The 17383-nt window shown below is 34.4% G+C and overlaps 1 pseudogene; it reads right to left on the reverse strand.

Moving 5' to 3' along the window:
• Nucleotides 1–14570: 14570 nt before the first annotated feature.
• On the reverse strand, nucleotides 14571–16264 carry LOC143622364 (aldehyde oxidase GLOX1 pseudogene; annotated as a pseudogene).
• Between the last annotated feature and the right edge of the window lie 1119 nt (nucleotides 16265–17383).

The following is a 17383-nucleotide window of genomic DNA, read 5'->3' on the forward strand; positions in this document are numbered from 1 at the left end:
AGAACAAGGCCTTGCTCATGTTCGTTCGTTAAGAAAATAATGTGTTCACGAACACTTACCAGACGAGATTTTTTGTTCGTGTTCGTTCATTAAGGAAGTTATTGTGTTCACGAACACAAATAAAATCGGCCGAGCCTAGATATTGAGACCGATATATTCATCAATGTAAATAATGAAGGCCTGTAAACGAATCGAATGAACACAAACAAGGGCATGTTCGTGTTCGTTTATTTAACTTTAAAAGAACGCAAACACTTAATCGAGCAAATTTTTATGTTTATGTTCGTTTATTTAAAAAGTGACATGTGTGTTCGTTTGTTTAAAATCTAAACGAACATAACTGAACAAAGATAAACGAACATACATGAACAAATGTAAATGAACACAAACAAACATAAACGAACTTAAATGAAAACACTTAAATGCACACAAATTAACAAATATAAACCTTTAAGCAGATGACCTATCTAGATAATATTTAATTATTTTCTATTAATACATAAACGAACATAAATAATAGACATAAACGAACTTAAATAGACGAACATAAACGAACGTTCATGAACATAAATGAACGAACGAAACGTGTGTTCATGTTCGTTCGTTTAATTAAACAAACACAATTTTTTTGTTCATATTCGCTCGTTTATTATATAAACGAACATAAAGGAACTTTCCGCCGAACAACCGAACGTTCGGTTCTTTTACAGGCCTAGGCCCGTTTAACTTTCTTGACGGCCAAACTCATAAAAATTTGTTAACAAATATCGCAACCCAAATTCTTAATAAATTTGACCAAGTTGGGTATTTTTCCGTCAAAAACATTACTAAACCAATTATAGAAGGAAACATATATTTTTTGTTGTAAACTCTAAAAATCCAAACTTTGAACAAAACCTGTCGTCGTCTTTGATATTTTATTTCATGCCCATTATTTTGAATCTAGAATTTATTTTCTAGGACCGCTCGCCGAACCGAACTTGTCTGGTTCGGCTTGCTTAAGTGCTTAGTTCGCTTTACTTGCTTACTTTAACAAGTGAGTTTTTAATAACCATTTTTTAAGGCTTTACAATATTTTTGGGGTGCAGCATGTCACGAATTTTATCTCATTAGTTAAACGCTTGTTTACAAACCGATTCACATTTATCGTTCGTGTTAATATTATTCTCGCATCATGTTTATGATTATACGTGAATTATGTGCAATGTGTTTACTGTTTTTATGGTGGAAGTTACACAAACGCATATACATATTGGGAGGGTCCGACGGGACATACCTGCACTGTCTAATGTTACGACTTCGGTTGTTTCGTATGGTGGTTCTCATATCCCCTATTACTACGGCTTCGGCTAAAGGAACAGGAAGACAACACTATTTGATTTCCTTTACTTTATGTTTGAATATTTATTGCATGAGGATTGATGAATCGCGCATTTTTTTATATATATGTACGTAAAAGCTTAAGAAAACTCACCAACATGTGTTGTTGACAAATGTATTATTTTAAACGTGCTGAAGATTGATACGATTAAGTGTCAGGACGAGAAAACTAGTTATACCTTAGGATTATTTCAATGAATAATATTTGTTTCATTTCGATGTAATGTTGTTTGTCTCCTTATCAAACTACATATGTACTTACGAAGATTATGAAATAAACTAGTTATATTGTCACTATTAATAGTGTTACGATCTTATGAGTAATCTGTACGTTTCACCCAGGCGTATTCCGCTTAAAACCGGGGTGTTACACTATAAAAATTCTCTAAGTGTCAAAATGTTTTGTCGACCTCGACGTAAGAGATGTGATCAAACAGAACAATTAACCGACTGAACGCCAAATCGGCGGGTCCAACGGTTTCACCCTTCCGTCGGATTTTTACATCATGAACTCGAAATCCAAAACCTCTAATTGAAAATCTAGGGTTCGTCACTTTTCTTGCACGGATTTTCTCAATAGCAGATGCGATTCATGGAAAACAAACACTATGGTTACACTACTAAACGATTTACACTATGGTTATTCATGGAAAACAAACACTATGATTGTGTTCTCAAACACTATGATTGCGCGGATTTTCCCATAGTGTTCGTTTACAGATGCGATTCATTTAAATCCATAGTGTAAATCGTTTACTGTGATCAAATGGTTATTTTGAGAATTTTCCCATATTATAATGGTGATCAAATGTTTATTTTGAGAATTTTCCCATATTATAATAGGTTTCTTACTAATTCTAGATTCTTTGTTATTAATCCACCACTTATGGTCTAGTGGCAAGAAGGCTTAAGTTCTCCAACGAAAACATAAGTCCAACCCTCACTTGTATCAGTTTTGGTGGATTATGAATTTATGATAATGAAAAATTTAAGCCAGGCGTTATGAGATTGTCAGTTTGAATCCTAAGCACACCTGGGTTTTCGTCCCACCGTGTGTTACGCAAAGGAGTTTTGCTTTTGTGGCAGCACGAAGGCTGTCAAGCCATACCTTTTTGCTGGTGTGGGCTCGATTAAGGCAACATAGGCAGAGTGGGGCAACGTGGCTCTCCAATTTGGGAAGTGTGGTGGTTTAAACACAAGAAATTCGCCGCTCTAAAAAACACTGCACTTTTTAAACCGATTAAGCAAGTCGGCTCATTCGAAACATATAACTTAATTTCAGTCCGGGTTTAACAGTTTAACGATTTGTGTTTTAGATTACTGCTTATAACATGAAGTTTTTGATGTATCATTTTGTGTTTTTTTTTCCTTTTTAGGACATGAAGCTATGTGACATGTGCGAATATATATAAAAAATTTGAATAAAAGTTTCACACAAATTGGGTTTTAAAAATGGTTTTCACCAATAACCAAACCACACACGAAAGGCAAGTGTACCTATCGTTTGTAGTAAAGTATCGATAAGAACCGAGTGTCAATCCATGGACACGGCTAACTTTTGATAATAAATCTTTGTAATTGATTAAACCAAACAAATAAACAATCTAAATGGGTTTTCAAATTACTAAACTAACATATAACAATGACAAAGCAAACAAAATATAACTAGCAATCAATCCAAACAAAGCTACTTACACTATTAGTGACAAAATGACAATGATAATGGCAAACATCATAATTCAAGCATCAATATCAAATTCCAATCAAGGCAACCTAATACTAACAATAAACATCATGATGGGTGTTTTTCAAAGTAATAACCATAGATTAGTAAGTTTGTCAAAACTACCTAATCTCATAATTAAAGGAAAGCTAGCATGAAAACAACAAACTAACCACCTAAAATCATGTAAAATAGACAAGTTCAAGAACACTAGTTAAACACATGAATCTTTTAAATTAGCAAAATATAAACTAAGGATTATGGCCTTAATCTCTAGCAAACATCAACCAACTCAAATAATCATGTTATCACCATACAATTTCCAATATCAAGTGATAGGTTTCATGCTTGTTAAAATTCATAAACAATTTAATTTTCATTAGTCATTCCTAACTTAATGATATAAACAAAGTATGCATACACAAACTAAGTTCATGAACAAATACTCAACATATAGTTTTCCAACATATTATGGTTAAGCATCTATCAAATTAACAAGACTAGTAATTAAAACAAGCATTCAACCATTAAACTCTATTCAAGAACATGTCATAAAATTGAAGAACACCAACTTGCCAAAATCATACATAGATAAATATCACATAAGCAAAAGTTTCAACATAATCTAAGTAACAAGAGTATTTAGCCCATAAGGCTTGATACAACAACCAAAATCAAAGTAATCTTACAAATCATTGTCAAGAACAAAATATTGCAAACTAAGATGAATGATGATTGCTACTTGAAAGGATGATCGCTACTTGAAAGGATGATCACACAAAGATGGAAGCCTTGAATTCTCTCTAGCACACACACAATAATTTTTCAGCAAATTCAGAGAATTCCCCTAAGGCGCCACACTCAAAATGGAGATAATGGAGGTGTATTTATGCTTTCTGGACGTCTGGCACGGGCCCATGCACGGGATTGCACGGTCGTGCCTAATTGTGGAAAGTCAACCCCTTGCTTTAATCTGACCAAAAAGTCAGGTTTCTCTGTTCTGGCACTGGCTTGCACGGGCTAGCCATTTTGAATTTTCTCGGCATTACCTGTACTGGCTTGCACTTGTGAAATTCCCGGGTGGCACGATCCCTTGCACGGGCTGGCACGGGCGTGCAGGTCTGGCAGAAAGCTGTATTTTGTCCCGAAACGCCCTCTTTTCATGTTTTCTTTGTCGAGCGGGCGCCCGAACTTGCAAATTCACAAATAACTCAAATAAATATCTAAAACAATGAATTTGCATGGAGTTCGGCATAAATATGAGGATAATTCAATGCAATAAGATGTACACTTTGTGTTACATTACTATGCTTTTGATAGCCAACAGAAATATAATACAAACCCACTAAATTAAATTGTTGAAATTGAACTGTAAACCATGAAACTTGGGAAAACTTGTCTTTGATCACCTTCATGCAGCGCAAACCTCTTCTAGATATGTCCTTTGCGTAGCACGAAGGACAAATAGTCGAAGTTTCACCATTTGACTCGTTTAAGCCTTGAAATGTGTGCTTGTCACTTCTACTGATCTAGAAACATCAATCCAAGTTCGTATATAGCCTTAATAAGCATCAATAGCATTCAGAAACCTGAAATACAAAAACATGTTTGAAGTATCACAGTTTACACTATAAATTAAATAAAACTAAACATTTAATACGTTAAACTACATGAAATATACCCGACCATCAAAACTATAATAACATACTTTGACTATGCAACAAAATTAGAAAATTACAACTAAATTTAGTGTCGAAATCTGAACTTTTCTCTCAAGGGTCATTATATAGTTATTTTCTTTAGTGACCACAATATATCACACATTTATAATATTCATATTTTATTATTTTTATACAATCTTTATTATTTTAATAGAACAAAATCTACTTAAATTTTTTAATCATTTAACAAAGAGATTTTCTAATATATGCCCTAAGAGCATTCTCAGTTCGTTCTCTAAAAATATGTTAGAATGATTTGTAAATTATATGGTATAGTTATGAGTGATTGTGAGTAAAGGAGAGAGAAAATGTTATATGAGAAAGTTAAATTTGGGGTTTCACCGTTCATACCGTATAATTTTTTAATATTTTCTAAAAGTGGTTATGAATTGAGGAAAAGAAAAGATAATGATAAAGGTATAAAAAAACATTATTTAATTAAACAGGTGAGAGATAAAATAATGATTTTTAGTGTAATTTTATGATATATATGGATATATGATAGAGAATGGGTTGGGAATTCTCTAAGGCACATGCAAGAAACACTAATTATATTGAATATTCTTATTAACACTAGCATTTCACATTAACTTTTCCAATACTAATAAACCAAAATACTAAAGCTGATGTGCCATCACCATATTCATTTGGCATATTCCTTTCTAATCTTCACTCTCCTTGACTCAAGCTATCCATGGATTATGGGTTTAGTTTATATGACCCATGGATATTGCCATATAACGATTCCAATCAGGTTTCAATTTAGGGTTTCATCCTAGCCTCTTTTCATCATGGCCTTTTTTTCATCAGGCGATTTCATCTAACCAAGAGGCGATATATCAGGTAATGATTCATATTTTCTAATTTATCTATATCATTCAATTTCTTATTCCCATTTGATTTTATTATACCTCTTTGAATCTAGGTTTTCGATTGATTTCATTATCTATATCTCTTATCTTTTACACATTTGTTCACGTATGAATCGATTGATTTCAATATCTGAAAAGGTACTTCCTGCTTATCTTTCGTTTTTCGGGAGGTTCGGGAGTCAGTTGGATAGCGGAAGACATGCTGGCAAATATTTCAAATATACCGTTGATGATTTGGAGAAGTACTTGTCGGATTTGTTTGAAGGGAAACCGGCTGTTTTGAACAACATAAAACGAAAAGGTACATAGAATGCAATCAACATGTTCATGATGATCATGATTAATGGTTTGGTCTGCATTTTTGTTGTTGTGTCTGGCCTAACATACTGTAATAATTCTGTACACGTATGTTAGATCATATGTTACATATTACTTATGTCATCATGTATTTGATGGCCTATTGTACAAAAGTTACCGACTTTGGCATGTTACCGTCTGAAGAGTTTGCAGAATATGAGGATGTGATCTTCATGATATTGAAACTTATGGGCAGGTAAATTAAAGTTGATGATTAAAAAATAAAAAAGATAAGTTTTTTGTTAGTTTATACTTATATGTTAGTGTTTGTATTGACTATTTTAATTTTGTTTTTAGATGCTTAGAGATGATGGCTTTGGAGAGGTGATAGCAGAGGATCGAACCGAACAGGTTCTTTTATGAAACCTCCTTAATTGTTTTATTCTACATATTAAAATGTTATGAAATAATATTAGCAATCTTATGGAACAAGTGTTTCTAATCAACCGAGTCAAGATGCATTAACCTGTTGAAAAAACTCTAAATGGGTTCGGGCCAAACCCACGAAAACGTTTAGCTAAATAGGTTGGGGTTGGTTGACCTGGTGGGTTAATGGGTTGCCAGTTTAATTTTTTTTTAAATTGTGTTTGATATTGTATTGACTATTTTAAATTTGTTTTTTAGATGCTCAGAGATGCTGGCTTTAGAGAGGTGATAGCGAATGATCGAATCGAACAAGTTCTTTTATAAAACCTCCTTAATTGTTTTATTCAACATATTAAAATGTTATGAAATAATATTAGTAATCTTATGGAACAAGTATTTCTGGTTAACCGAGTCAAGATGCATTAACCTGTTGAAAAAACTCTAAATGGGTTCGGGCCAAACCCACGAAAACGTTTAGCTAAACAGGTTGGGGTCGGTTGACCTGGCGGTTTATGGGTTGCTAGCTTAATTTTTTTAAAATTGTGTTTGATATCGTATTGACTATTTTAATTTTGTTTTTTTAGATGCTTAGAGATGCTGGCTTTGGAGAGGTGATAGCAGAGGATCGAACCGAACAAGTTCTTTTATAAAACCACTTTAATTGTTTTATTCAACATATTAAAATGTTATGAAATAATATTAGTAATCTTATGGAACAAGTGTTTATGGTCAACCGAGTCAAGATGCATTAAACTGTTAAAAAAACTCTAAATGGGTTCGGGCCAAACCCACGAAAACGTTTAGCTAAACAAGTTGGGGTCGGTTGACCTGGTGGGTCCAGATAGAGCAACTCCTTTCTTAGAGCGAAGCAGTGACACAGAAGATGTTCCTGAACAACCGGTTGACGAAATTAAAGAATATTATGATTGTCGATATCTGTCTGCTTGTGAAGCTTCATGGCGTATATTTTCATACGAGGTCCATATAGAACACCATCTGTTGTTAGACTTCCATTTCATCTTCCCGGACAACAACAAATTGTTTATGGTGAAGATCAAGATATTGACGATGCCCTCGATACAGCATCTGTTTCAGAATCAATGTTCACATCTTGGATGACCATAAACGGTATGTATCCAGAAGCTCAAAATCTCTCTTATGTCAAGTATGTTTTCTTTTTGCAAAGACAGACATCTATTTTCAAGTGGCGATGTTAAGCCTAATTGAATGTTGTCCTTACCTACACTGAGTTAGTTAAAAAAAACCAAAACTATTATGATGAAAATTCAAAATTAGTTATTATTAAAAATTATGATATGAGTATACAAAATTAGTTCATAAAAATAATATGATGAATATTTATAGCCTACAACGTACCTTTGGTATTTGTTGGCATATAAAATTTTAAATTATTTGAATTTTATTTCTATCTCTTAGAATCCAATTTCATTTTCCTCTTTTTGCACGGTTCCTTAGCATTTATAGTATTAGAGACATTAAGTAAATCTGTGGTGGATAAATAAAACTATCTAAAATTATTAAAAAGGATATTGATTTTTGAAAATAATTTATTTGAAAATAGAATTTAAAGGATAATAAGAATTAACCTTATAATGTATGGACGTTTTCTATTTGGAATTGACGTCATGTAATCATGCATAGGTATGGATCCAGAAGCTCGAAAGTTCTCTTATGTTGAATTTCCTTCCCGTTTCGTTTGGAAAACTCAAGAAAGGAAATGACAACGAAGAAAAAAAGGTTGTTCGATTGGTAGAATTCATTCTGTTTCACCTGCAGCTTGCGAAATACTATCTACGAGTTCTATTAAAGAAAGTCAAAGGTCCTACAAAACTTGAGGACATTCGCACAGTTAATGGTAACATCCTTCCGACCTTTAGAGACGCACGTTATGAGCTTGGTCTTTTAGACGATGACAATGTGTATATCGAATGCATTGTGGAAGCAAGCAATGCCGGTACCGGGTTTTATTTAAGAAATTTATTTTGCACAATGCTAACGTGTGGAAGTCTATCGAGACCTGAATTTGTTTGGGAGAAAACATGGAATTATTTGGCAGAAGATATTGTTCACAAACAACAGCAGCTTTTGGATTGTCCGGGTATTATTTTTTTTAACTATAATATTAATATAAAAATGTCTAGATGTTTTTTTGGCTTATATGTTAATATTTGCAAAGAATGAATGTGGTTATTCTGTTATTAAAATGTAGGACTATCAATTAACGAGGACCAAATCAAGAATTTAACTTTGCTTGAGATTGAGAAAATTCTGCTTCGTAACAATTCCTCATTAAGAAGATTTAATACAATGTCGTTTCCCGATCTTGAATCTGTAGAGCCTGCAAATAATCAACTTATTATTGAAGAGACGTCTTATGATCATGAAAGTTTACAGCATGAGTTTGATACTCTTTTTGTCTCACTTACATATGAACAGCGCGGTGTTTATAATGAAATAAATAAAGCCATTGAGAAAGGAAAAGGTGGTGTGTTTTTCGTTTGTGGATATGGAGGAATCGATAAAACATTTCTATGGAAGACTTTAGCATCATCTGTTAGATCTAAATGCCTTATGTCTTAAATGTTGCTTTCAGTGGCATTGCTTCGTTATTATTGACCGGTGGTTGAACAGCTCATTCTCGGTTTAAAATTCCCTTAAATCTAACTAAGGATTATATTTTTTCTTTTGATCCTCAAAGCGAAGTTGCAGATTTAATTAAACAAACCAGTTTGATTATTTGGGACGAAGCGCCAATGATTCACAAGCATGCATTTGAAGCTATGGATCGAACTTTTAAGGACATTTTAAAAAGTGATAGCCTATTTGGTGGTAAGGTTGTCGTGTTTGGAGGAGACTTTAGACAAATACTTCCGGTTATTACGAATGGAAGCAGACACCAAATAGTGAATTCGTCTCTAAGTTCTTCTTACATATGAAAAATTGCAAAGTGCTTAAACTTACAAAAAACATGAGGTTAGCTGTTGGAAGTAAAGATCTGAACATTGAAGAAACTAGATTGTTTGTTGAATGGCTTTTAAAAATCGGGGAATGAAAACTTGGTAGTCCAAATCATGGTGAAGTGCAAATAGATATTATGATATTCTTATTAAAGATCTCGTTGATCCGATTTCTGATGATATTCTTATTAAAGATCTCGTTGATCCGATTTCTGATTTAATTGATTTGTTTATCCATCAATACTTCAAAATTATAAGAAGAAGGATTTTTTTTAAGAAAGAGCCATACTAGCACCAAAAAACGAAGTTGTTCAAAAGATCAAAGATATATTACTAGCAAGGTTTCCTGGAGAGCATAAGGAATACCTACTCTCTGATAGCATTGGCAACTCAGAATCCGTAAATGAAGACTTTGATCCTAGCTTATACTCACCTGATGTTCTCAATGGTTTAAAGTTTCCTAGTTGTCCTAATCACTAGTTGATACTAAAAGTTGGTGTCCCGGTTATGTTGTTAAGAAATATTGCTCAGAAGAACGGTTTATGTAACGGAATAAGGTTAATAGTAAAATCTCTTGGTAATCGGGTTATAGAGGTAGAGGGTATATTAGGTAGTGAAATTGGCAAACGTCATGCTATACACAGAGTTACTTTGACCCCGACTGATAAAAAGTTTCCATTCAAGTTCAACAGAAGACCGTTTCCGCTTTCTGTATGCTTTGCTATGACGATTACCAAGAGCCAAGGGCAATCTCTTTCCAAGGTTGGTTTGTTCCTCCGATGTCCTGTTTGTTTCCCATGGACAATTATATGTTGCGTTATCCAAAGTAACCAGTAGACATGGTCTTAAACTTTTGATATTGGATGATAAAGGGAATACTTGTGATAAAACTAATGTTGTGTATAAAGAGATTTTCTTAAATTTGTAAATTTAAGATTCTAAAGTTATTATTGTTTGCAATATATATATTTTTTTCCTTTAATTTTGTGTCTTTATTTCAAATAACAAACTTTATTACTTTTTATCATTTGAAAAATCCCGTGTATTACACGGGTTCAAAGCTAGTTACATTAATATTTTAATATTTACCATATTTACTCTTCTATTAATATTCCCTCCTAAATATTCTTTTTATTCATAACTACTAATTAAACCTTTTTAAATCCCTCTAAAATTATTCATTTATCACTTCTAATTTCCGACTATGTAATTTACACGATAAATATAGTTATTTATATGCCTATGCTATGCTTCAAAATACAAAAAGAGAAATTTAGGAATTCTTAAACACCAGCACAAGAGTCTCAAGAATAATAAATGCTTATTGAAATGATATACCTATTTGTTTAGTCTTAGAAATTCTTGCTACATATTCATTTTTTTGTTTTAATTATTTTATAAATTACTCTTTTATTGAAACGTTTTCCTTGTTAACATCAATAACAAGAACAATTATTTTATACTTCTTATGTATACATCAAGTTTTTCTAAATTATATTTATATGTAATTTTAGAAGTGATAAAAGAATAAATTTAGAAGGAATTAAAAAAAATAATTATTAGTCATAAATGAAGGAAAGATTTAGAAGGAAATAACAGATGAGTAAATACGGTAACTATTAAAAGATTAATATAATTAACGGTGAAGTTATAGTTTCATTAAAAATATATTCAATATAATTAATGTTTCTTATATGTGTCCTTTGAGCATATATTAGAAAATCCATTTAAGTGATCATACTTCTTTGTTGGAGTTGGAGTTGGAGTTGGAGTTGGAGTTGGAGTTGGAAGGCTAATTAAAGAAAGCGTGGGAAGTGACAGAAAAGTGAAGAATCATAAGAGGTCATAGATGGGCCATGGATTTGGGCTGATGGTAAAATTAAAAAGTGGTTTGTCATCCGTATTGTTGGGCTAAGGGAATGTACTAATGGGTTTTTGACGTCGGCAATTATGTAGATAATAGGAGTTGGACAACAGATTGGTGGAATATCTTGCACGGTTGAAGAGATATTAGTTGTTCGGTTTGATTGATTTAGCGACCATGTCCAGCTAAATCAGTTTTACTTTCAATACTTAAGTTTGTTTTGTTTGATTTCCATTATGACACTTATGTGAAACAATCATGTGATATGATTATTTGAATGGTCTGTGCGCATGATTCTTAATCTTAAGACCCGTTCATACTCCGGTACATATTATATTATTAAGAAACTTGATCAACTTATTAATTTTGCTAATAAAGTTCACTTTTTGACCCCTAATCAGTTTTAAATTTTGATACAAGCAACTCATAATGTTTTGTGTTTGTCTATAAACCAATTTCATTATAGAATCAACAATATAATTAAATATCCTGAACAGTGTGAGTGTTTAAATACAATCGATACTTTTATTCTGCAATTCACAGGCTAAGATCCAAACAACGTGTCTAGTATTGATACAAAGTGTTTAAATAAAAGATCATGGCACCATAATTCTTGATAATAATAACCTGTTCAAAACATTGTATCTATCATTGACTAAGAAATTTACATTTCATGTCACAATCAGTGGTTGAAAGGCATCTATTTGCTTGCATCTTTAGCTTCATTACTAAAATAGTAAAACTAAGAGAGGAAGGGGCACTCATGGGTATTACTCATATACCGGCCAATTATACTTCGTTATTTCATTTCTATCTTTGAGTACCCACAAACCCAAAAATAACTGGAAACACCTACCCACGAGTACCCTAAAACTTTTTTTTTGTTTTTTGTTAAAATTTAAAAATAAATTAAACAATTAAATTTAAATAAAATTAAAATTATTACATAATTGAAAACCAGAAAACAATATATGACGATCAAAGCCAGAAAAAAAAAATTAAAACACGAACATCTAAACAAGATGATTCTTCGGTCAATTATATTTTTCCGCAATTTCTCGTTTGCAAATTATAGCGTTTTTCTTCACCTCGTCCTCTAGATGATCATGTGGCTGAGTATATGTCTTAAAGTCTATGTCATACATCCCTTTGGCTACACTCGCATTGTTTCGTAATCAACGCTCTAGAATCCTCTACTTGTTGCTTTTTAGCATTCACCAAATCTTGAACCGTTGCTTCCTTTCTTAGCGTATAAACTTCTAGTTTGTCACCCAAGATCATCGTTTGAGAAATTTGCTATTGGGGTTTGAGTGAATTGAAATGGTGAAGGTTGAGTGAATATAAATGATGAAATGATTGAGTGAAAAAAATTGTAAAGAGTTAGTGGTATTCATATGTAATAAATTGAGTATTAATGGGTGTTTTAATTTCTTCAAAAATTTCCAACGGTCATATGTTTCATGATAAACCTTTGCCACAAATTGTAATTTAGCAAACTACCCATATAGTTAGGGGTGGGTTTGCCATATGATAAACAACCAATTAACCTTACCCACACTAGTGCCCCTTCCCCTCTCTAATAGAAAGGAGAGTTAATGGGTTGACAAATATAACTATTGGGTTTAAATAGACATACACCTAATAGAAATGTCGTTGTATACCATCTTCTCCATTTTTTCCTGTACCATCTTCACGGACTTCACCTTTTCTGTTATTTTCACTTCAGCAAAAATACAACCACCATTACCTGCGGTCATCTCCCACAATAGCCAGCCTGAAAAAGTTGTCCAAAGAACACTTTCTTAATTCATTTATTTACTATTAACTATTTTAGCTGTAAAATCTTTTTAACTATTTAACCTGTAAAAATCTTGAACGTCAAACTAAAACAATCCTTATCTTAAAATACGCTGGCTAAGAAGAGTTCGCCGATCGCTATGTTAATGGATCCACATATAATGTTAGTGTTTTCTAAATTTAAGTTATTGCTAGATTTTTCTAATTAACTATATAAAAAAAAACCTCTCCTTAATATGCATACTTTGCTAATTAACTTAATATTTTTTTTTTGCATATTACCAAAAGGTCATTTCAAATAATGAACAAATAATCATGAAAAGAAAGAACAGCATTGATTTTCGTTACCGTTGGCAAAAATAATCTAAGGTTGTGTTTGTTTTTGCTTAAAACATCTGCATAAGGCTTATATCTGCGGACGCAAAGACATAAGCTTCTGAAGACTGTTTATTTTTTTTAAATAAGATCTACAAACTGTTTTTATGGTCTTAAAAAAGAAGTTGTTGTTTAACTTCTTCACACATCCTCACACTTCTTAACATCCTACCAACACCAAATGTCCAACACCACCACCACCCACCGTCCGCCACCCACCACCACCGTCCGCCACGACCACCGTCCATCATCGCCACCCACCGTCCATCACCGCCACCCACCACCACCCACCACCACCGTCCATCACCACCCACCCGCCGGCCACAACCACCGTCCGCCACCACCACCACCGTCCATCACCACCACCCACCTGTCGGCCACAACCATCGTCCACTACCACCACCCACCGTCCGCCACCACCATCCACCACCACCTACCATCTACCATCTGTTACCAACACCGTCCACCACCCACCACCAACACCGTCCACCACGCACCACCACCCACCACCATCACCCACCGTCCGCCACCACCACCGTCCACCGCCCACCACCAACTATTTTACTAGTCTACAGACGTTAAATGACTTCTATCTACTGTGATATGTATGATAGGTAACTAATTTTCAGCTTATGTAGACGATACCTAATTTATAAAACAACCAGTATTATATTTTCAGATTGCAGACCTTCAGACCACATCTTCAGTTGCAGACATGAAATCAGATAAAATCAGATTACAGACAGTTTTTGTCTTAAAAACAAACAGCACCTAAATAATATTTTTGTCCGTGACATACGTAGATCTCAAGGGAAAACAGACACAGTTGCAGCAAAGATAATGTCTTTTGGCAGGTTGTACTGTTGTACTAAATTACAATAAATCTCCAACCTCTTTCAACGGTATATGCATTTCTCCTGTTTCTCAAGGTGAATTTGGTATTGAAATTAATGCACCTCATAAAAGCATACGGAGTGGAGTCTAGGAAGCATGGGAGAAACCGGTACCCGCGTTTGAACTTTGAACACCATCTCCGTTTTTCTCGGGTTAAAAAAAATAGAAAATGTGACGACTCTGTACGCTCTAATATTCATAAATAAAAATGACTTTTATAATAACTTTTTCTATATACAACCAAATAAATATGTAGATATTTTACTTAGACTATATACACCAACTATTCCGGATTCGTAAGTCAGTGAATGGCGACCCAAATCCCTTCACTAGGGATTTCTTGATGAACCACAAATAGCATATAATACCCAGCCGGTGCAATATTCCCCGACAAGGGTTCCGCAACGTTAACTTCATATGTCATTTTCCCAACGCTCTTTGTGATATTGCCACCATCAAGAAACAACAACCTTTGGTTCATCGAAACGAGTGTGTGTTAAACGATGGTGGAATCATTGTCACTGAAATCCGTTTCAGATCCACCAAGGTCTGAACCATAAACCTAACAACTATTTGTTGGCCATATTGGAGTTTAGTTTGGGTCATGGGTGATATTATTTTGGGCCGGATCCCAGATAAGCTGGGATCCAAATACGAAGGCGAAAACGCCTCCAAACTTAATTCAGTTGGAAATAGTATGTTTGTAAAATTATAATAAACATGAGGGTTACTTCCACCAACCAAAACCCTCCCATCTCGAACCAAAACGGCAGTCGAATGGTACATTCGTGGTATGGTACTCGGATTTTGCACCTCAAAACGAGTACTGATCGGTTTAGACGGTCGGTAAATTAACGGGTTCAAAACCGGATTCCTCCCATACTCCCACCCAGCTGTCCCATTTGACGCGCCATTAATAATCAAAACGCCACCGTTTGGTAGCAAAACCATATCACCCATTACCCGACCCACGGGCATACTCTCCATAACCCATTTCGGATCCGGGTCAGATATTTTAATCCGCACACAACTATTCAAAGCTCCATCAAACATCCCATTTTGTGCATTCACAAACGCTCCTTTAGGGGCCCCACCACAAACCAAAACCTCCACTACCGCTACCTTATGTTGCACCACACGCAACGGAAGTAGCACAGCGGAGCCCGTGCTCGGGTAGTTCCTAGGCTCCCCGCCAAGAACTTCCGGTACGCCTTTAAAACCTTGTTTCGAACATAATCAAACAAAACCGCCCGATTATTCGCAAAAATAAACAAATTACCATCCGTATTCAAAAACACAAAAGGGCATAAATTATTCTCAACGTTCAAATCATTCGTCTCCACTAAAAACGGCAAACTGTAAGCTTTAGCCGCCGCAGCCGTCTTCTGGTAAAACTCATAATTAAACTGACGACGGCCGCCAATCACAATCTGGCGGCCGTCGGGTAATATGTGATTACTCGCATACCATCTCCGATTAACCAAACCGGAGTCTATCTCCTCCCAATCACAATTACTACAAGAAATATTAAAAACCCGAACTACGTGATCACCGTCGTTAAAGCCGCCCGTTTGGACAAGGCTGCCATCGGGCATTAACGCGCCCGAAGAGCACCAAACGTCAGTGAGAATCATTAACGGACGGATGGAGTTCGACGCAACGTCGTATTGGACCGAATGAGCTGAGCAGTCTTTCGTTAAAACGTAATCGTTTGGGTCTTCTCGGCATTTGCCGTTGGGAAGGGATATGTTGGACGTACCGAAGTCGATTCGGTCGTAAATTATGACCCGATCTGTGGGTAGGAGTTGCATGTGCAAGGCGGAGATGCCGATGGATGACTGGAGAAGTGACCAGCTGCCGCCGCCGGCGGTGGCGGGTGGATATGATGTGGTGGTGAAGAGGATGTAGAAGAAGATAATAAGATGAGGTGAAGACATGGTGGGGGCTATGTAAGTTGTAAGGTATGTTTGTTGTGTCTATGCTACAAGAGGGGTTATATATCATACAATAAAATCTTTGTCTTTTTGTAAATAAAATTAAAATATTATTAATCTGGAGCTTGGTTCTGAACAAGTTAAGAGAATTCTAAGATTTGAAAATTTGATCTAGCTAGCGGTACCAGGTGTCTCTAGGGGAGGCCGTTATTTGAATATTTTTTGTGAAAAAATGTCATGTATTAGCCATGGGTTTTATCATAATAGATTAATGGGCTTTAAACGATGGCTTTCCCCGAATTGGCGTTGTGTTGGGTCACTCACGCTGTATGCGATGTTGTTGGTCTTTTGCCGATTGCTGTACTCGGATGGTTAGACTTTGTTGGTCGTTAAAAAAAATTATAATATTAAATACTTAAAATTAAATTAAAAAAATATGATTTCCCGTTGTAAGATAGATTGATCGTTGTAAGAAAGATTTATGATTTCCCATAAATGTGGGCCTAAAACAGCAGCTCTTATTAATTAATTATTAATTAATAGTTATCATAACTATTTATATACAGTAGGGCCTCCCATGCATCAATAAAAGATTAAAAGGTACTATAAATTTGGGTTTTTCTATGAATTTTCACTTTTGGAAATAAAAGTATAACCAGACTTTTGTTTCTTCTTCTTTCTTTTTTTTTTAATATATACAATTTGGATATTATATTCGCTATTTAGCTTTCTTTTTAATCGGATTTCGTATAAATAAAAGTGAATATATATATATATATAGTGGTTGTAAATTAGCTAGTTTCAGACAAATAAATGAGCTAGTTTCACACATATGCACCTGTACATACATACGTATGCTGTATGCAAAAGTACATTCAACTTCATAAATATATACACAGATACATACGCATACATGATAGATTTCATGCTTCAACGTGGGTACTGATTCATGTTGAGAAAGTGACAACTTGGTGAACCGTGGGGATTTCGTCTTTCATGATGGAAATGAATTGTGATTTAGACTTAGATAAAAGCCTAACTTACACATATTAATATATAATAAGGAAAGTTGCATGGATTTAGTTTTCTAGTATCCATTTGCATTGTAACTATGACATTTTA

The sequence above is a fragment of the Bidens hawaiensis genome, unplaced genomic scaffold, assembly GCF_021521415.1.
Source record: "Bidens hawaiensis isolate Kalapana, Puna unplaced genomic scaffold, B.hawaiensis_p1.1 tig00003126_1, whole genome shotgun sequence".
Taxonomy (NCBI): Eukaryota; Viridiplantae; Streptophyta; class Magnoliopsida; order Asterales; family Asteraceae; genus Bidens; species Bidens hawaiensis.